This window comes from Solanum lycopersicum, chromosome 11 (assembly GCF_036512215.1).
Source record: "Solanum lycopersicum chromosome 11, SLM_r2.1".
NCBI classification, from domain to species: Eukaryota; Viridiplantae; Streptophyta; class Magnoliopsida; order Solanales; family Solanaceae; genus Solanum; species Solanum lycopersicum.
In genome coordinates, this window is record NC_090810.1 from 54,304,800 (window position 1) to 54,327,491 (window position 22,692).

The 22,692-nt window shown below is 39.5% G+C and overlaps 1 long non-coding RNA gene across 1 annotated transcript; it reads right to left on the reverse strand.

Moving 5' to 3' along the window:
* Positions 1-344: 344 nt before the first annotated feature.
* LOC112940310 (uncharacterized) lies at positions 345-20,053 on the reverse strand. Its single transcript, XR_011212607.1, has 3 exons — positions 19,953-20,053; positions 788-845; positions 345-706 (listed from the first exon to the last, which is right to left on the reverse strand). It is a non-coding gene; the product is annotated as an uncharacterized lncRNA (long non-coding RNA).
* Positions 20,054-22,692: the final 2,639 nt, after the last annotated feature.

Here is a 22,692-nt window from a genome sequence, read left to right on the forward strand (position 1 = left end):
TTTATTTTTTCTTAATTATTTTTTGTAGTCTGTTTGTATACAATATTTTATTATGTTCATTTTTTTATAGTATATATCAATGGATTTGTATAATATACAATAATTTGGTATATGGATTATATTTGTATATATGCATAAGTAATTTCATGTTTTTTTAAAAAAACTTAATGGTTAAAACGATTGTATATTCATTTGTCAATTGTATATATGGTAAGCTTGAAATATGTTTGTGTATTTAATGTGTAATGCTTATATATACAATATTTTATCATGTTCATAACTTTTTGTATATATCGACAAATTTGTATAATATACTATAATTTTATATATGAATTATACAATGATTAACAAATTTCTTTTATAGAAAACTAAATATTTGTATACAAATAACAATTGTCTCATAATACTTTGTATATATTACATTAATACACAAATCACTATATACGTAACTTTATTAATTTATATATAAATTACACAACCTGATGTTTTTCAGATTTGTCTAGTTTTGTCCAATTTTAATGAGATAGATGCAATCTCGTCTGGATTTATGTTTATGACTTTTCTCTTGCTTCAACCTTCAACAATCTTAATGCCGCTAGATTTCGCGTTGTTGATGACTTTCTTGATTGTCATTGGGTCATTTTTTTCTTGAATTTCTATTCAAGATATTGTTCAACTTGAACTTGTTTATGTTCTGTCATATACCCTACATTAACCCCAAAATCCTGAGATAACCCGATTGAAAACGAAGGTGGATTATCAACATTATTGACATGCAATGACATACCTCTGGTAATCCTCATATATAGAGATGAATCCTTATTCTCATTTTGAAGAACTTTAAACTGATAAGAAAGAAAGAATTTTTTTTTAAAAAAATGAAAGAACTAAGAAACATAATACATATATAATTATGTTGATGAAAGAAAAAAATAAAAAAAAGATTGGAATAATGAAAGTAAGACAACAGGGATATCGTGAAATTTTTCAAAATTCAAAATTCAAAATTCAAAATTCAAAATAGGAGTGGAGGAGTGATTTTAGGAGAAAGATATGGAATGAATATAGGAGAGATAAAATTGATTTGATAAAATTATATATAAAAAGATAAAAAAATCTTTTATGGTTGGGTATACAGGTGGTAGGTCCCATACTTATGGCAAAAAAAATGAAACTATAGTTATTGAGAGTAAATAAATTAAACTATACCCTTATTGGCTAATTACTTAGGGATGTTTGTCATTCCACGTAATTTTTCCTTCTTAAAACATATCTACTTAACGCTCCTATATATATAAACAAGAACATTAAAGTTACCATCACAAATAGTAATATATATTTTTATAAATAGTTGTTTAATAGATTGTTCAAATTTTCATTTCCATTAGAGATCCAATGAACAAATAAAATTGGCTCTCTCTAAATCATAAATTCACACCATCATCTTTCTTTTCCATTCTTTATCTCCCTCTTGCTTGGAGCACTGTCAATGACATCCTCACCAAATACCTCTTTTGAAATTGGCATTAGAATTAATATTATGAAGTATTGGTGTATAAAATCGAATTAAAAACTGAATTAAACAGTAAATTAAGTCAAACTAAAGAAAAAAAATTCGACTAGTTTTGTTTTGACTTGATTTAGTATTGATTTTTTTTACTATGCTCGAATTGGTTTGGTTTTAACTAAAAAAGATCAATCCGAGATCAAATTAACTCAGCATTATATATATATATATATATATATATATATATATATATATATATATATAATTTTAAAATTTATTTTATATATATTATATTAAATATTTATTTGGATAAAATTTCTAAATTTCTTATACTTCATAGTTTTTATATATTAACATATTATTTGAAGTTTGAAACTTAGAATTTTGAATTACCCAATAGAGATTATAGTCTATAGATACTAATAACTCAAATAAAGCTCAAATCAAAATCAAATGAATAGTAATGCTTAAAAAAATCAACTCAACACTAATGTTGAATATATTTTTTTAGTTTTACATTGGTTTAGAAAATCAAAATACATAATTAAATTTTAATTTTTCTTTAATATTTAGTCATATAATTAATACTTAGTAGACTTATTTTAGCACGATTTAGTATTTTAAATTGTATTTATTTTCATTATGACTTATTAATTTGTCATATTTATTTTACGCGATTTTATTATTATTTTTCGTTGAATATTTTAATGTTCGTCGCTCATTTCATATTTTATGTTCTTTTGTTAAGAAATAGTCTGAATAATTATATTTTTGTAGAATTAAAGAAATATTTAAAGCACAAGTTAATCATACTATATTTATATAATTACTTTATCGGAATAATCTAAAAAGAAAAAACACAACAAAAGTGATCCTAATAAATAAAAAAGTTCTTTCCCCATACATTGGATAAGTTAAATGCATGGATGCATCATCTAACTCTTTTCACCCCACAAGTGAAAATCCTCATCATCTCTTCACTCCTACATGTGCTTTTGGACATTATTGTATGAGTAAAGGTTTTATAGTTTGTTTTATTGTTCAATTATGTGATCTCATCCCAACTTTACATCTTATTATAGGTCACTACAAAAAAAGTAAAAAAGTATAGGCCTCAATCAAAATTATTTCCCCATAAATGAAAAGAGAACAAAGTCATATTGGGATTATTGTACTCATTTTTTTTTTCTAGAGGCATTCATATTCCCAGTATTTTGGATTATTGCAGATCTTTTTCCTATCAGAAAATGTAGTGGAAAGCATGCTTTGAAGTGGTACATCCGTTACTAGAAATGATGGGGGTTTTTTAATCGCGAATCAATAAAAAAATTTAATTTAAAATATTGATTTTTCAATTCATTTTCTATTGAAGTAGCTTGTTCAAATATTTTTTCACTAAAACACTGGAGAACACTTCAAAAAATTTTGTATGAAAATATATTATATTTTTTTGTCATTAGTTCAATTAAAATATTTATAAAAATAACTACTAAACAATTTTTGTAGGAAATTTCAGTTAAAAAATAGTGATGTTGCTAAGAAAAGAAAGTTTAGTATGATGCATACCACGTAGATTCTTTTAGGTATAGTGCAAAAGATGTATATTGTCACGACCTAAACCGGGTTGCGACTGGCACCCACACTTACCCTCCTATGTGAGCGAACCAACCAATCTAAACCTTAACATTTCAATATAATATAAACAGAAAGTAATGCGGAAGACTTAAACTCATAAGTAAAATCAATAATCAACTTCTATAACTCAAAAACTTATCATTATCCCCAGAATCTGGAAGTCATCATCACAAGAACATCTACTTTAAACTACTAATTCTAAGAGTTTCTAAGAAGCTAAAAATACATAAGAAGCTAGTCCATGCCGGAAGTTCAAGGCATCAAGACATGAAGGAGAAGATCCAGTCCAAGCTAGAAGCGTTATGTCACGGACTTTTTGATTCGGACTATGTTCCGTGCGGCACTAGACGGTTTACTCACGACTCTTGCACGTTCTTGCAAACTCTAGTAAGCCTAAAACTCGAATCGCTAAGAAAATAAGAAGTAAGACAGAACTTTGGAAGAAGGAACTTCTATTACTTGAAAATAATTGGATGCTTTACAAGTAAAATAATCTGCTATTTATACTACTCTAATGCTGCCTAAGAGTTAGTAAATAAACTATACAAGTTCCTAAGACTATGCCTACAACACAAGCTTCTAAGTCTTCCAAAAAGGACTCCTAGATGCTCCTAGTCTGCCCCATGATCTCCACAAGCCTCTCAAAGACTTGTAACTCCTGTAACAGCCGCCCCACTAACAAGTGTAACAGCTGAAACGGCTGTAACTGCCATAACAGCTGAAACTGCTGCCTCTTCAGCTGCTGCAGGCCCCCTTGGCTGCTGACCTGCGTGGTCAGCCTGCTCCCCTGCGCCTGCTGCGCCTGCTGGCTGCCTCGTTGGGTGGCGTTCGGCCTGAATGGATGGCGGGACGTCACAATCTCCCCCACCCCATGATGCGACGACCGCGACGCATTGCTGCAAGAACTCCTGAATTTTGTCTTTGAACTGCCACAAGTCTTCGTACTTCTCCCATGTGGCTTCCTCCGGAGTTTGTCCCTTCCAATGTACGAGAAACATGGCACTGGCCTGCTGTCCTCGTTTCCGCTTGGCTTGGTAATCTATGATAGCTTCAATCTTACGATCATGCGAGGCAGTAACGGTGATAGGGGCCCGTTGTGACTTGTTCCGGCTGAGATCATCCTTGTCCTCATGATAAGGCTTAAGGACGCTTGCATGAAAGACTGGGTGGATCTTGAAGTGTGGAGGTAACTCCAACCTGTATGAAATCTTACCCACCTTGGCAACAATTTTGAACGGACCCTCATATTTCCGCACCAGGTTGTGATGCATGCCTCTAAGCGCCTTAAACTGCCTCGGATTAAACTTTACCAAAACCATATCACCTTCTTTGTAGTTGGTGGGACGACGCTTGCGGTTGGCGAACTTCTTCATCCTCCTTGCCGCCTTGCTCAAATAAGATTTGGCAAGGTCGAGTTGCTCTTCCCAACCCTTGGCAAGGTTGTAAGCGCCCAAACTCTTCCCTTCGAACAATGTTGGCAATGAGTGCGGAGTTTGGGGTTGCTGGCCCGTTGCTAACTCGAACGGTGTGCGCACTGTAGATTCACTCCTCTGCAAATTATAAGAAAATTGCGCCATGTCTAGGAGCTTAGCCCAATCTTTCTGATGTGCACTAACATAGTGCCGAAGATAGCATTCCAACAAGGCGTTGACGCGTTCAGTTTGGCCATCAATTTGGGGGTGGAAACTGGTGGAAAAGTGAAGTTTTGAACCAAGAATCTCGAAGAGTTCACTCCAAAAGTTCCCTGTGAAACGAGGATCCCGATCACTAATGATGAACCTCGGCAGCCCCCAATACTTCACAACATTCTTAAAGAACAATTGTGCAGCTTCCTTAGCAGTACAACCGGCTGTGGCAGGCATGAATGTAGCATATTTGGAAAATCTATCCACTACGACCATAATAGTGCCAAACCCGTTTGACTTCGGCAAAGAAGTAATGAAATCCATAGATATGCTCTCCCATGGACGATCAGCTATGGGTAACAGCTCCAACAGCCCTCCTGGTTGCCTTTGCTCTATCTTGTCTTGCTGGCACACTAGAAAAGTCTGCACGTACTGCTCAATCTCTTCCCGCATACGTGGCCAGAAATAGAAGGCCTCCACTAACGCCCTCGTTCTCTTCTGTCCCGGATGCCCAGCCCACGGAGTGTCGTGGCTTTCTTTGATAATACGCTGCCTGATGAACCCGAACTTTGGTACATAGATCCTCCGGCCAGTGGTAAGCAAGAATCCGTCTTCTACCCAAAACCGTTTGGTTTGGCCTTGAGCAGCAAGCTCCATAATCTTCTTGGCTTCCGGATTGTGTTGCATACCGTCTTTGATTGCGCCTTGGAATTCACTGCGGACTGAGGAGATGGCCGCTAATTCAGTCTTTCTGCTCAATGCATCGGCTACCACATTGCCCCTTCCTGGTTTGTACTCCAAGTTGTAGTCAAATTCAGCTAAGAAATCCTGCCAACGAGCCTGCTTTGGTGTGATCTTCTTCTGCGACTGAAAATAGCTAGTGGCAACATTGTCAGTTTTTACTACAAATTTGGAGCCTAGTAGATAATGCCTCCATGTGCGTAGACAATGCACAATGGCTGTCATCTCCTTCTCCTGCACAGTGTACCGTCGTTCCGCTTCATTCAGCTTCCGGCTTTCGAATGCTATGGGGTGCTTCTCCTGCATCAAGACTCCCCCAATGGCAAAATCAGAAGCATCCGTATGGATTTCGAAGGTCTTGGTGAAATCAGGCAGCATCAAGACTGGCTCTTTAGTAACCGCAGCCTTAAGACCCTCGAACGCTTCCTCGCGCTCCTCGCTCCACAACCAAGGCCTGTTCTTCTTCAGCAGCTCGGTCAGTGGTGCAGCAATAGCGGAGTACCCGCTGATGAACCTGCGATAATAATTAGCAAGTCCAAGAAAAGAACGTAGCTCGGTCATTTTTGTAGGCGCTTCCCAATCTTGGATCGCCTTTACCTTAGCCTCGTCCATACGAAGCTCACCTTGGCTGATCACATGGCCCAAGAAATGTATCCTTGGTTGGGCGAACTCGCACTTCTCCCGCTTGACATAGAGCTGATTTTCTCGCAATACTTTGAAGACCTTCTTCAAGTGCTCTACATGCTCCTGCAAAGTGCTACTATAGACGACTATGTCATCTAAGTACACCACTACGAACTGGTCCAAGTAGGGATGCAAAATCTCGTTCATCAGCGTGCAAAATGTGGCAGGTGCGTTGGTTAAGCCGAAGGGCATCACCAACCATTCGAATGCTCCATACCTGGTCACACATGCTGTCTTTGGCTCATCCCCCTCTGCAATGCGCACTTGATAGTAGCCTTTCCGGAGATCCATCTTGGTGAAGTATTTGGCCTCTCCAAGACGATCGAACAAATTTGCGATCAGCGGGATTGGATACTTGTTCCGGATTGTGATCTTGTTGAGCGCCCTGTAGTCAATGCATAAACGCATCGACCCATCTTTCTTCTTCTGAAACAGCACCGGCGCTCCATAGGGTGCCTTGGATGGACGAACATGACCTGCTTCGAGGAGCTCTTTCAATTGCTTCCTCGTTCTTCTAATTCGGGCGGAGCCATGCGATAAGGTGCAAGCGCAGGTGGCTTGGCTCCCGCCTCCAACTCAATCATATGATCTACCTCGCGCCTTGGAGGTAGTGTCTTCGGCAGCTCCTCCGGCATCACATCACTGTTTTCCTGCAAAACAGATTCTATAATAGGTGGCAGTGGCTGCATAGCACCATGGTCTTCACTCGAACTTGCGATGGTGGCTAAAAAGGTTGGCGCTCCTTTCTTCAGGCCCTTCACAATCTGCATGGCCGACAGTTGGGCATATCCGTCTTTCTTCGGCACCCTAATAAGAGGCACCATACAAGACCCTTCCCCCTCCATCACCATGAGTTGTTGAAGGTAGGGATCGATCATCGTGTGGCAACGTTGAAAGAATTCCTGCCCAAGAATGACATCGGATATATCCAAAGGAGCTACGGTAAAGTTTGTCTTACCTTTCCACCGTCCTAAAGTGATGCTGACCCCATGAGCAATTCCACACACGGGAGTTGGTGGGGCGTTGACCGTCTTGAGGCGATTGTTACTTGGAACAATTTTCAGTCCCAATTTCTCTGCCGCCGCCTTGGTCATGATGTTAGCCTCAGCCCCGGAATCTACCATGGCCCGAACTACTTGCCCATTGATGGAGATATCCACATATTGTGTGCTGAAATCCCCCGGGTTGTCAGCCTGCTTTGCTATGGCACCACAGATTCCAACCATGCCCAATTGAGTGGTGTCTGCCGGTTTCGCCTTGTCTTGTGCCTCCTTTTCCTTCCGCTCACGGACGATGGCACCAAGACTCTTCATCTCTGGGCACCTGGCGTAACCGTGTGGTCCGCCACATATATAGCACCCGTCTCCTCTACTGGACTGCGTCCGCTTCTCCGAGAACTTCCAGCGTTCGAACCGTTTGCCATCGGACTTGGGTGTGTCTTGCTGCTTGGGTTGTGCCGACGGTTCTCTGCCTCGGCCACGGTCTCCCCCGCCTTTAGCTTGACTGCCCTTTGCCTCCTTGCCCTTCGCCTTGTTCAAACGATCATGTTTGAAATCTGTCAAGGTCTCAGCTTGAGTGATGGCCTCATCGATGGTTTTTACTTGACGTCGCTCTAACTCGGTCCTCGCCCAATTCTGTAGCCCGTCCATGAAGGTGAACAGCATGTCATCTTCCGTAAGTTGGGGAATCTGAAGGGTCAAGATTGTGAACTCTTTCACATAGGCCCTAATACTTCCCGTCTGCTTCAACTCCCGAAGTTTGCGCTTCATCTCATAAACAGCATTGTTGGGGAAGAAAGCTTTCTTGAATTCCTCAAGGAATTGTTCCCATGTGTCGATGGTGCGTGTGCCCCTCTTGATCTCGGCATCTTTGCGTTTCCACCACAACATGGCTACGTCGGAAAGATACAACACGGCAGTGTTGATCTTGCTTGCATCGCTCCTGACCCGATTACACCTGAAATAATTTTCCAAGTGCCATAAGAAATTGCCTACCTCTAGGGCGTCTCGGACACCCTTGAATGTTGGTGGCTTGGGAACCTCGACCCTGGTCTCCCTTTCCTGGCCAAGTGATGCTGTTGCTGCAACCTCCCTCTCTTCTTCGAGGGCTACTACCTTGTTCTTCAGGGTCTGGATCATTGTGGTGGCATCCAACAACCTGAACTCCAAGGAAGTAATGGACTCCTTCAACTCCAATTCAGTCCGCTTGCGTAGATCCAACTCCTTCCGGATGATGTTAACTTCCTCAAGGGAATTTTCTTCAAGGTTTTTAACATCGCTGTCCAAACCATTCAAGCGTTGCCCCAAAATCTCAACAGCAAGTCTTGCCCTCTCAACGCTGGCAATCCATTCATGTCGAACAGTGACGTCTATAACGTCTTCGCTGACGTCGTCTTCACTTTCCTCATCTGTATTCTCCTGGAAAGATGTTTGTCCGTCGCCTGGTGGAGGATCATTTGTTGGCAGATCGCTTGATGGTAAACTGCCTGATGGCAGGTCGCCCAAGGGGACACTGCCTGATGGCAGGTCGCCTGGTGGAAGACTGCCTGTTGGCAGGTCGCCTGGTGGAGGGTTGGGCAGACTGGGTTCGTTGCCCTTCTTGTTCTTTCCCTTTTTGTTCTTCTTTCCTCCCTGAACGTTGGCGGTGCCACCACCGTTTCCTCCGTTCGTCATTTTCCTACGATAAACCTTCGCTCTGATACCAACTGTCACGGACTTTTTGATTCGGACTATGTTCCGTGCGGCACTAGACGGTTTACTCACGACTCTTGCACGTTCTTGCAAACTCTAGTAAGCCTAAAACTCGAATCGCTAAGTAAATAAGAAGTAAGACAGAACTTTGGAAGAAGGAACTTCTATTACTTGAAAATAATTGGATGCTTTACAAGTAAAATAATCTGCTATTTATACTACTCTAATGCTGCCTAAGAGTTAGTAAATAAACTATACAAGTTCCTAAGACTATGCCTACAACACAAGCTTCTAAGTCTTCCAAAAAGGACTCCTAGATGCTCCTAGTCTGCCCCATGATCTCCACAAGCCTCTCAAAGACTTGTAACTCCTGTAACAGCCGCCCCACTAACAAGTGTAACAGCTGAAACGGCTGTAACTGCCATAACAGCTGAAATTGCTGCCTCTTCAGCTACTGCAGGCCCCCTTGGCTGCTGACCTGCGTGGTCAGCCTGCTCCCCTGCGCCTGCTGCGCCTGCTGGCTGCCTCGTTGGGTGGCGTTCAGCCTGAATGGATGGCGGGACGTCACAGTTAGCTCACCCTGAAGATCCGGTGTGACGAAGACTGGCTTGAGTTACTGTTGAGTCGAAGATGACGGCACGTTTGCTGCACTCCACAAATAACAAGAAGAAAAACATAACAGTAGGGGTCAGTACAAACCACGGGTACTGAGTAGATATCATCGGTCAACTCAAAATAGAGAACAGTATATATCAAGTAATATTATAATTCAACTATAAAACTCAACATGTAGCAACAACAAGTATTATAATCATCAATAAGTACTATCAAGTTCATCCATGAGGGCTCAAGCCTCAACACCATACTCATTTGGGAATTAAGTATATTAAGTTGAGTATATTATCATCTTTCAAGATTCATTATCTTTCCTCCTCTTGTGTCGGTACGTGACACTCCGATCCCCTACATGTGTCGGAACGTGACACTCCGATCCCCTAATTCTATGTGTCGGAACGTGACACTCCGATCCCCTAATTCTATGTGTCGGAACGTGACACTCCGATCCCCTACATGTGTCGGAACGTGACACTCTGATCCCCTACATGTGTCGGTACGTGACACTCCGATCCCCTACATGTGTCGGAACGTGACACCCCGATCCCCTAATTCTATGTGTCGGAACGTGACACTCCGATCCCCTACATGTGTCGGTACGTGACACTCCGATCCACTAATATCATTTTGTAAATCATCAAGCCTTCTCTATTCCAAGGCATCATCAATCCCATTACTTTAATTCATCAAGCCTTCTTCTATACCAAGGCATCATCATTAATAATGTATATTAAAGTTTCTTTTCAAGATTTGGGATTCAATATTTTCATCATGCTTATCTTATCACAATCACATAATCATATTCATGCAAACATACCATTAAGCATATAGTAGGGTTTACAATACTACCAATACATATCATTCACTATTAAGAGTTTACTTATGAAGCATGAAAACCATAACCTACCTCCACCGAAGAATTGGAATCAACAAGCAATTTCCCAAGCTTTGATATTCCCTCTGCCTCTTGATCGATCAATTTCTCTCTCTCCTTGTTCTCTCTATTTTCTTTATTCAAACCCTCTTTCTTTTACCCTAGTTAACATATAATTAAGAGTAAAAGATGGCAATAATACCCCACTAATTAACTTAGGGTTACCTCTTTTAACCCCCAAGAATTTGAGTTATTAATATAAACCCACAAAATCTATAATTAAGGAAGGAGTAGTCCAAAAACATCCCTTAAAACGTGTAAGGAAATCCGATTCTGCCTGGGATTTGCGCAACCTGTGACGGGCCGTCGTGCCTGCGACGGTCCGTCCTGCAGGTCATCGCAGAGTTCAGAGACCCAAATTTCCACCAAGGGTCTGTGACGGTCCGTCACGCCTGTGACGGTCCGTCCTGCCATTCCGTCACGAAGTTCAGAGAGTCGATTTTCAGTACCCAATTTCAGATTTTCTAAGTGTTTTGAAACGAGACCCTGCGACGGTCCGTCATGCCCATGACGGATCGTCGTTTGGTCCGTCGCCTCAGCCTGTTTTTCCAGAATTAAAGTTTGTTGCTCAAAACGACTAAACAGGTCGTTACAATAGATACCAATTTACCCATCGTTCGTCCCCGAACGATCAAAAGAAGGAAAACAAGGGCGAAAAGGAGTACCTGAATCTGTAAACAGATGTGGGTATTTTTCTCGCATATCCGCCTCCTTCTCCCAAGTGGCTTCTTCAACGGGTCGATTCTTCCATTGCACCTTGATGGATGCAATCTCTCTTGACCTCAACTTGCGAACTTCTCTGTCTAAGATAACAACAGGCTCCTCCTCATAAGACAAGTTCTCATCAAGCAAAACTGAATCCCAACGGATGATGTAGTTTCCATCCCCATGGTATCTTTTCAACATCGACACATGGAATACCGGATGTACTCCGGACAGCCCTGGAGGCAAGGCTAACTCATAAGCCACCTCTCCTACTCGCTTAAGTACTTCAAATGGTCCAATGTACCTTGGACTTAGTTTACCCCTTTTACCAAACCGCATCACCCCTTTCATGGGTGAAACTTTCAACAAGACTTGTTCACCCTCCATGAACTCTAAGTCTCTAACCTTTCGATCTGCATATTCTTTTTGTCTACTTTGCGCCGCTAGAAGCTTTTCTTGAATAGACTTCACTTTTTCCATCGAATCCCTCAAGAGATCAGTACCCCAAGGTCTGACCTCGAACGCATCAAACCAACCAATGGGAGACCTACATCTCCTACCATACAATGCTTCAAATGGAGCCATATCAATGCTTGAGTGATAGCTATTATTGTATGAAAACTCTGCTAAGGGTAAGAAGCTATCCCAATGGCCACCAAATTCTATCACACACGCACGGAGAATATCCTCCAACATTTGAATCGTTCGCTCAGACTGACCATCGGTCTGGAGATGGAACGCAGTAATAAGGTCCAACCTAGTACCCAATTCAGCATGCAATGTTTTCCAAAACTTAGAAGTAAACTGCGTACCTCTATCTGATATGATGGATAGTGGAACCCCATGCAATCGCACCACTTCCGAGATGTAAAGTTTGGCTAACTTTTCTGCATTGTAAGTCATCTTGACCGGAATGAAATGAGCAGATTTAGTTAACCTATCAACAATCACCCAAATGGAGTCATACTTACCCATTGTCTTTGGAAGACCAACCACAAAATCCATTGCAATTCTTTCCCACTTCCATTCCGGAATGGGCATTCTCTGAAGTGTTCCTCCGGGCCTTTGGTGTTCATACTTTACTTGTTGACAGTTTGGACATTTGGCAATAAAATCCACAATGTCACGCTTCATTCTACTCCACCAAAAGTGTTGTTTTAGGTCACGATACATCTTGGTTGCACCCGGATGTATAGAATACCTTTAACTATGAGCCTCTGTCAGAATTGTGTTGATCAAATCATCGACGCGGGGTACACATACCCTTCCCTTGATCCTAAAAACACCTTCCTCATCGATTTGTGCTTCCTTAGACTCTCCTCGCAATACCTTATCTTGAATTCTGCGCAGTTTCTCATCATCAGACTGTCTTCCCTTAATCTTGTCAAGGAAGAAAGATCTTGCCTCCACAGAAGCCAACAATCCTCCCCTCTCATTTACTTCTAATCTCATCAAGTCATTATCTAGAGTTTGAACCTCTCTAGCCAATGGGCGTCTAGAAGCTTGCAAGTGAGCTAGACTTCCCATGCTTCCCGCCTTCCTACTTAAAGCATCCGCTACAACATTCGCCTTCCCCGGATGATACAAGATAGTGATATCGTAGTCCTTTAGTAACTCCATCCATCTCCTCTGTCTTAAGTTCAAATCTTTCTGAGTAAAGACATACTGAAGGCTACGATGATCCGTATAGATCTCACACTTAACCCCATATAAATAGTGTCTCCATTGCTTTAATGCAAACACTACCGCGGCCAATTCCAAATCATGAGTGGGATAGTTACGTTCATGCACTTTTAATTGTCTTGAAGCATAAGCAATCACACTCTTCTCTTGCATTAGTACTGCACCCAACCCAGAATAGGATGCATCACAATAAACAATGAAGTTCTTACCCTCTACTGGCAAGGTAAGGATAGGTGCGGTAGTCAACAAAGTCTTGAGCTTCTGAAAGCTTTCCTCACATTCGTCCGACCATACAAATGGAACATTCTGCTTAGTCAAGCTCGTCAATTGGGAAGCAATAGAAGAGAATCCCTTGACAAATCGGCGGTAGTAGCTAGCTAACCCAACAAAGCTCCTTATTTCTGACACATTAGTGGGTCTTACCCAATTCTTCACGTCTCAATCTTAGAAGGATCCACCATCACTCCTTCCTTAGAAACCACGTGCCCCAAGAAGGACACTGCATCTAGCCAAAACTCACACTTAGAGAACTTGGCATAAAGCTTTTTCTCCCTCAACATTTCCAATACCATTCTCAAATGTTCTTCATGTTCCTTCTTGCTCTTTGAGTATACCAATATATCATCAATAAATACGATCACGAAGAGGTCCAAATATGGCTTAAAAATACCATTCATCAAGCTCATGAACGCAGCAGGGGCATTCGTAAGACCAAAAGACATCACCACAAATTCGTAATGCCCATACCTTGTTCGAAAAGCAGTCTTTGGCACATCCGTTGCCCGTATTTTCAATTGATGATAACCGGATCTCAAGTCAATCTTAGAGAAGACACAAGCACCTTGTAACTGATCGAACAAGTCATCAATGCGAGGAAGAGGGTACTTGTTCTTTATGGTTACCTTATTCAGTTGTCTGTAGTCTATGCACATTCGAAAACTGCCATCCTTTTTCTTTACAAACAAAACCGGAGCACCCCAAGGAGATGCACTTGGTCTAATGAAGCCTTTGTTCAATAACTCTTGAAGTTGTGCTTTTAACTCTCTTAACTCCGCGGGAGCCATTCTATAAGGGGGTATAGAAATGGGGTGAGTACCGGGTTCAAGATCAATACAGAAGTCAATATCCCTATCCGGTGGCATACTAGGAAGATCTGCAGGGAACACATCCAGAAACTCACGAACTACTGAAACCGACTCAATCGAAGGTACTTGGGTAGTGTCATCCTTGAGATGTGCCAAGAAAGCTAAACACCCTTTACTAATCATTTTCTTAGCACGAAGAAAGGAGACGATGCGGACCGGATTGGAAGTGTAGTCACCCTCTCACACTAACGGGTCTATCCCAGGCTTGGCTAACGTCACCGTTTTAGCATTACAATCCAAGATTGCAAATTGCGGAGAAAGCCAAGTCATACCCAGAATCACATCAAAATCATCCATTTCTAAGATAAACAAATCTACATAAGTGTTGCTTCCCACAAAGTTTACCACACAAGACCTATATACCTTTTCAACTACCACAGACTCACCCACCGGAGTAGAAACACGAATAGGCATATCAAGAAATTCACAATGTAAATTTAGACCATTAGCAAATGAGGAAGATACATAAGAAAACGTGGATCCAGGATCAAACAATACAGAAGCCATGCAATCACAAACCAGAAGATTACCTGTGATGACAGCATCAGATGCCTCCGCTTCAGACCGCCCAGGGAAAGCGTAACATTGGGCCCTATCGTTCGTCTGTCCATTGCCCCTACCATGTTGTGATGTAGTGGCCCCAGTTTGCCCATTACCTCTGCCGTTTTGGTGACCACCATTACCTCGACCACCACGTCCTCCAGAATAACGGCCTCTACCATGACCACCTCTACCTCTAGCTATTGGGGGTCTATAACTTTGTCTGGGACAATTTTTCCTAATATGTCCAATCTCCCCACATCCATAACATTCTCTGGAGTCAATCATAGGCCCCTCGGAGAAGTGTTGACCGGTCTGAGGTGGTCCCCCAACTACAGTCTGTAGTGAAGACTGAATTGGTCGGACTGAGTAACTTCCCGAACCCTGTCCTCTAGTGTAAGAACCATTAAACTCACCTCCCTTTCGAAACCTTTTTGATGTCGATGTTGTGGTGAAGTCGTCTGGCTTCACTCCTTCCACTTCTATCACAAAGTCTACCACTTCTTGGAAGGATTTTGCCGTTGCCGCTATCTGTAAGGCCGAAATCCGCAATTCTGACCTCAACCCCTTCACAAACCGGCGAATCCGCTCTTGAGGACTGAAACAGAGTTGAGTGGCATATCTGGACAGTGCACGGAACTTAGCCTCATAAGCATTAACCGACATCCTACCTTGCTCTAGGCTCAGGAACTCATCCCTTTTCCTATCCCTCAAAGTCCGGGGGATATACTTCTCCATAAACAAGCTAGAGAATGAGGCCCAAGTCATAGGTGGTGCCTCTGTCGATTGACACTCAACATGGGATCGCCACCACATTTTAGCGTTCCCTTGAAACTGATAAGTCACAAACTCCACACCAAACCGTTCTACTATACCCATCTTGTGTAGTAGCTCGTGACAGTCAACCAGAAAATCATAAGCATCCTCCGATTCAGCACCCTTGAAGACTGGAGGTTTCAATTTCAAGAACTTACTGAAAAGTACATGCTGATCACTTGTCATTATAGGCCTAGTAGTCAGACGTGGAAACGTGCCTATTTCCAATGGAACATCCATGCGGGGAGCCATAGTAGCCGCATGTTGTACTTCTGAAACCGGAGGTGTTGGCGCAGAAAACACTGGAGGTGCCTGACCTTGATCAGATAACCCGCTAAGATAAGCCAGAACCTGATTGATCATCTCTGGGGTAGGTTGGGGTGGCATTTCCTCATTTTGCACTTGTTCAGTTTCCCCATCCTCCCCTTCTCTTATTACTTCCTCAGTCGGTGGAGGAGTCACCGCCCTAGTACCAGATGGGCTCGGTGCTCGTCCTCTTCCTCTAGAGGACGTCCTCCCACGACCTCTACCACGGCCCCTTGCCGCTGTTCTCCCTCGAGCCATAGCCCCAGTGGCTGGCTCAGCTGTTTCTTGTCTGTCCGGTGTTGGTGTTGGCGTAGTCGTTGCTCTAGTTCTAACCATCTGCGAAAGAGAGTGAAGATGGTCAGATACCAATTCGTATCGCCTAGATACCAATTGGACTCAAGTAGTAGCACGAAAGAAAGAATGAAAGAGTGAAATTTTCCTAAAGTCTTATAGCCTCTCAAGGAAAAGTAAAGGCGTCCCCCTACCGTTCCTTAAGACTCTACTAGACCTGTTCTTGTGTGATGAGACCAACGAACCTAATGCTCTGATACCAAGTTTTGTCACGACCCAAACCGGGTTGCGACTGGCACCCACACTTACCCTCCTATGTGAGCGAACCAACCAATCTAAACCTTAACATTTCAATATAATATAAACAGAAAGTAATGCGGAAGACTTAAACTCATAAGTAAAATCAATAATCAACTTCTATAACTCAAAAACTTATCATTATCCCCAGAATTTGGAAGTCATCATCACAAGAACATCTACTTTAAACTACTAATTCTAAGAGTTTCTAAGAAGCTAAAAATACATAAGAAGCTAGTCCATGCCGGAAGTTCAAGGCATCAAGACATGAAGGAGAAGATCCAGTCCAAGCTAGAAACGTTAGCTCACCCTGAAGATTCGGTGTGACGAAGACTGGCTTGAGTTACTGTTGAGTCGAAGATTACGGCACGTTTGCTGCACTCCACAAATAACAAGAAGAAAAACATAACAGTAGGGGTCAGTACAAACCACGGGTACTGAGTAGATATCATCGGTCAACTCAAAATAGAGAACAGTATATATCAAGTAATATCATAAATCAACTATAAAACTCAACATGTAGCAACAACAAGTATTATAATCATCAATAAGTACTATCAAGTTCATCCATGAGGGCTCAAGCCTCAACACCATACTCATTTGGGAATTAAGTATATTAAGTTGAGTATATTATCATCTTTCAAGATTCATTATCTTTCCTCCTCTTGTGTCGGTACGTGACACTCCGATCCCCTACATGTGTCGGAACGTGACACTCCGATCCCCTAATTCTATGTGTCAGAACGTGACACTCCGATCCCCTAATTCTATGTGTCGGAACGTGACACTCCGATCCCCTACATGTGTCGGAACGTGACACTCCGATCCCCTACATGTGTCGGTACGTGACACCCCGATCCCCTACATGTGTCGGAACGTGACACTCCGATCCCCTAATTCTATGTGTCGGAACGTGACACTCCGATCCCCTACATGTGTCGGTACGTGACACTCCGATCCACTAATATCATTCTGTAAATCATCAAGCCTTCTCTATTCCAAGGCATCATCAATCCCATTACTTTAATTCATCAAGCCTTCTTCTATACCAAGGCATCATCATTAATAATGTATATTAAAGTTTCTTTTCAAGATTTGGGATTCAATATTTTCATCATGCTTATCTTATCACAATCACATAATCATATTCATGCAAACATACCATTAAGCATATAGTAGGGTTCAGAATACTACCAATACATATCATTCACTATTAAGAGTTTACTTATGAAGCATGAAAACCATAACCTACCTCCACCGAAGAATTGGAATCAACAAGCAATTTCCCAAGCTTTGATATTCCCTCTGCCTCTTGATCGATCAATTTCTCTCTCTCCTTGTTCTCTCTATTTTCTTTATTCAAACCCTCTTTCTTTTACCCTAGTTAACATATAATTAAGTGTAAAAAATGGAAATAATACCCCACTAATTAACTTAGGGTTACCTCTTTTAACCCCCAAGAATTTGAGTTATTAATATAAACCCACAAAATCTATAATTAAGGAAGGAGTAGTCCAAAAACGTCCCTTAAAACGTGTAAGGAAATCCGATTCTGCCTGGGATTTGCGCAACCTGTGACGGGCCGTCGTGCCTGCGACGGTCCGTCCTGCAGGTCGTCGCAGAGTTCAGAGACCCAAATTTCCACCAAGGGTCTGTGACGGTCCGTCACGCCTGTGACGGTCCGTCCTGCCATTCCGTCACGAAGTTCAGAGAGTCGATTTTCAGTACCCAATTTCAGATTTTCTAAGTGTTTTGAAACGAGACCCTGCGACGGTCCGTCGTGCCCATGACGGATCGTCGTTTGGTCCGTCGCCTCAGCCTGTTTTTCCAGAATTGAAGTTTGTTGCTCAAAACGACTAAACAGGTAGTTACATATATACATGCTACGTAATATGTCATACACAAATATATAAAGTTTGGAATGAAATTTTATTTAGACACATTAATTAAAATTTGTATTATTTAAATAATTATAGAGTAGTAGAGTTTATCGTGTTATTTTGATACTTTTTATTGATTCAACTAAATATATGGATGTGCGGGCGTTCACGAATCGATTATTAATCAAAATCAAACTAATTTAATTGATTTCAAAATTATAATTTTAAAGTCAAATATAAGTATATATTTATTGATTTAGTTGTTATTAATTTTGATTAGTTATTAACCATACACACACAAAAAAAAAAAAAAACTAAATCAAAAGGGAAAAAAGACAACAGTTCATTCAAAATAAAAAATAATTAAAACGAATTATATCACGTAACTTATGAATTTCAATCAATAAACTTACTATTAAAAGAAGTTTTAAACTTCACTATTTTTACCTAAACGAAAAAAGAGACAATGACATTCCTAATAGCGATTGTCATAAAACATTAACACAATGTTTGGATTATTATAATCTATCGTATTGTATTATATCGTTATCATACCTACAATGTTTGTTTTGATTGTTAATTAAAATGTATTGCATTGTATTATTATATTTCGTTGTTACTTAACAATGAAAACTCTTATTTTATACAACAATCAATTTTGTGTATTCCCATTATTACTTAATTTCTTTTTTCAATTATATCTTTTTATAATATTTCAAAATACAATTTTATCCTATACCTTAATTATTTAAATCTAGTTAAACCTTTTATCTTAAAATAATTAAAGAGATTTTAGTAAATTTATAAATTATACTACTGTATGATATGATCAAATCAAACAATTAAAATATTATTAAATAATAACAAATAATATAATCTACTTAAACATTATATTTATCGTATAATACAATATAATATAATATATTATAAAATAATAAATAATAATGATCTAAACAAAGCGTGAGTTGGGGTTAAAAGAGGGGGCCGCCAAAGAAGACGAAGTGGGAGGTGGGCGACTTTTTCTTTTATTTATGGGGCTAAAATCCAAAAAAAACAAATAATAATAATTTAGAAAAACTATTTTTTATTTTTCACGTGGGTGGGTGAATCATGCATTTTACAAGTCAACGAAACTCTATTAATATTTTTGTTAGTATAATCTTCAGGTATTATTTGTTATAATTTTTATTTTTAAAGTTAAATAATAAATTTTTTTGATTAACATTTTAAAATATATTTTTTATATAATTTTATAATATTTAATTTTTTATTTAAAATATCAAATTAATATAATCTAATTTAACTTTAAAAATTAATCAAATTAACTTTTAAAAAACGTTATATGATAAACAACATCGAATGGATAAAGTATTGATTATCAAAGCCCAAAAATATATTCAGATGGTACAGATTTTTCTGTCTTTGATGAAATTTTATTTTTGAACTTGAGTTATGAGAGTGAATAAATAAGTGCCCACACAATATTTTTTATAAGTAATATCACTATTTAATAATAAATAATGTTTAAAATAATATTACATTAATAAAAAAGTTTATTATTTAAAATTTAAAAATAAAAAATAATGCCAAGGCAAGAGTGTCATTTTTATTATTTTTACTAATGTGTTGGTCTTTTTCCAGATATATATTTGTCCAGGAAGCACAACAAAAGAATAGTAATAGGCAGAAGCAGTGGTAAGAAGGCCTATCTCAAGTGAAATAAATAACAATAGCATTCAGTTGTTTTCACAACGGGCAACAACCCTGATTTTGCCAACTGAGTCCGCGAGTTCTAATGTTTTTTTTGTTGGGACCAAACAGTAGCATTTGACTTTGAAAAAGAGAATCGATCGCTTACCTTGTTTGGCATGCTAGAAGCATTTCGCCATGATTCTCATTGATTGAGTCGATCCAGAGACAAAGCAAAGGGAGTTCCGTGGGTTCAGTTAGCTTAGAGGCAGAAGGCCTAGAAGTCTTTTTACATATATATATATATATATATATATATATAAAATATTAAAAAATTTTTTGACGAAGTCATGTTGGATGACACTCCTTGGGCTTGGCAAAGGGTGGTTTTGCCCCCATTTGGAGAGATCTGTTCGTGGTCCCTTTTTTAGGCCTCATTTGTTTCCATTAATATTAAAATGTCTGAATCTAAATGTATATCTGAATAAGTATTTTAATATTAAGATGTTGTCTTTGAAGCTGAGCATTGAATTATAAAGACTATTTGTTTTCAATGTGCAAATGAAATCAAATGTTATATCAATAAAATATTATAAAAACCTCATTTTAGTAAAACATTATCTTTAAAAAGAAAATAATATTTTGAACACTTTTATCGTAACAAGGTGATATGATTTATCTTTTAAGAATTTAACATTTACATCATTAATATGACTATTATTTCCACTCAAAAACTTTTAGAATCTAATATAATGCAATGTAAAATAGTTTATTTAGAATAGTAATATAATGTTTATAAAAATATTTTATTTTATAATACATATTTGTTGTTGTTATCGATCAAATAATTAATACTTTTAATATTTTCTGAAATCGTGCTAAATATTATATCATAGATTGCTTATCAATTCAAATATATTGATTAATTTATGATAATAAAAGGCATGTATTGAGTTAACAAGAATAAAGAAAATTATAACGGTGAGCATGTAATTGTAACGACCTGTTTAGTCGTTTTGAGCCGCAGATTTTATTTCTGGAAAAACTGTCTTGTTCGACGGATCCCACGACGGACCGTCATGGGCACGACGGACCGTCGAGGGGGTCTCGTTCCAAAACACTTAGAATTCTGAAATTTGGGTACTGAAATCGACTCTCTGAACTTCGTGACAACATGGCAGGACGGACCGTCGTGGGAACGACGGACCGTCACAGACTCTTCAAGGAATTGAGTCTCTGAACTCTGTGACGGAAGCAGCAGGACGGACCGTCGCAGGCACGAAGGACCTTCACAGACTGCGTAATCCCAGGCTGGGTCGGATTTCTGTTAAATGTTTTAAGGGGCGTTTTGGACTATTCCTGCTTATAATTATAAAGTTAGTGGTTGAATATTAATAATCAATTCCTTGAGGGTTAAAAGAGATAACCTTGAATTAATTAATGGGTTAATTCATCATCTTTTATACTTAATTATATGCTAATTAGGGTAAAAGAAAGAGGGTTGAATAAGAAAATAGAAAGAACAAGGAGAGGGAAAGAGAACGATCGAGAGAAGAGGGAAACGAAGAGGAAACAAAGCTTTGGAAAATTGCTTGCTTGATCACGAATCTTCGGTGGAGGTAGGTTATGATTTTTATGCTATTCTTAGTAGACTCTTAATAGCGAATGATATGTGTTGGGTAGTATTATAAAACCTTCTATATGCTTAATTGTGTGCTTACATGATGTGATTATATAATTGTGATGAATAAGCATGATGAGTCTATTGAATCTCTAATCCTAAATTTACCTTGTTAATGATGATGCCTTGGTATAAGAGAAGGCTTGATGAACTAAAGTAATGAGATTGATGATGCCTTGGTATAAGAGAAGGCTTGATGAACTAAAGTAATGAGATTGATGATGCCTTGGTATAAGAGAAGGCTTGATGAACTAAAGTAATGAGATTGATGATGCCTTGGTATAAGAGAAGGCTTGATGAATTAATAGAATGAGATTAGTGGAGCGGGTGTCACGAACCGACAAGTAGAATTGGGGGATTGGGTGTCACGAATCGACACGTAGAATTAGGGGATCGGGTGTCACGAACCGACACGTAGAATTAGGGGATCGGGTGTCACGAACCAACACGTAGAATTAGGGGATCGGGTGTCACGAATCGACACGTAGAATTAGGAGATCGGGTGTCACGAACCGATACGTAGAATCAAGGGATCAGAGTGTCACGTTCTGGCACATAGTAGTAGGGGAGCGGAGTGTCACGTACCGACACAAGAGGAATAAAGATAATGAATCTTGAAATTATGTTAATAAATTCGAATGAAAAGAACCTATATCCCAAATGAGTATGGTGTGGAGACTTGAGTTCTCATAGGTGTGTTTGATGTGGTTACACATGATTTGTGAACTTGTTGCTTTCACCTGTTGAGGAATATGGTTGATTTTATGATATTATCTGATATATATAATGTTTTCTATTTTGAATTGGCCAATGATATCTACTCAGTACTTATGTTTGTACTGACCCCTACTTGTATGTTTCTTTCTTTGTTATTGTGGAGTGCAGCAAACGTACCGTCGTCTTCAATTCAACCGCAACTTTAGCCAGTCTTCATTATACCGGATTTCAGGGTGAGCTAACGCTTCTAGCTTGGACTGGATCTTCTTCTTCATGTCTTGATGCCTTGAAGTTCCGGCATGGACTAGCTTTTTAGTTATTCTAGTTTTCTAGATACTCTTAGAATTAGTAACTTGAGGATAGATGTTCTTGTGATGATGACTTCTAGATTTTGGGGAGGATAATAAGTGTTTGAGCTTGAGAAGTTGATTATTGATTTTGTTAACGAGTTTTAAGCCTTCCGCATTGTTTTCTATTTATTATGTTTGAAATGTTGAGGTTTAGATTGGTT